Here is a 304-nt window from a genome sequence, read left to right as displayed (position 1 = left end):
GTTATCATGCCAGCATGTGGCGAAAACTTCTTGACTATTAATGTTTGCCAAACAATAATCTGACGAAGCTCGTGGTTTTTTTAAAAAATCATTTTCATTTGGTAATAATAGATTATTTAGGTGATTTCTGCGAACCATCCCAAAGAACATATTTTACGGTTTGTCATATACACCATGGGTTCTCAACCTTTTGAGGTCCACGCCCCCTTTCAAACTATTTTATATGTTCACGCCTCCCCCCCTCACTACTATAATATTGATATATGCATAACATTTATATGTTAACTATACTTTAATGTTGGTT

Source organism: Acyrthosiphon pisum, chromosome X (genome assembly GCF_005508785.2).
Source record: "Acyrthosiphon pisum isolate AL4f chromosome X, pea_aphid_22Mar2018_4r6ur, whole genome shotgun sequence".
Taxonomy (NCBI): Eukaryota; Metazoa; Arthropoda; class Insecta; order Hemiptera; family Aphididae; genus Acyrthosiphon; species Acyrthosiphon pisum.
Note: the sequence above shows the minus strand (reverse complement) of the source record.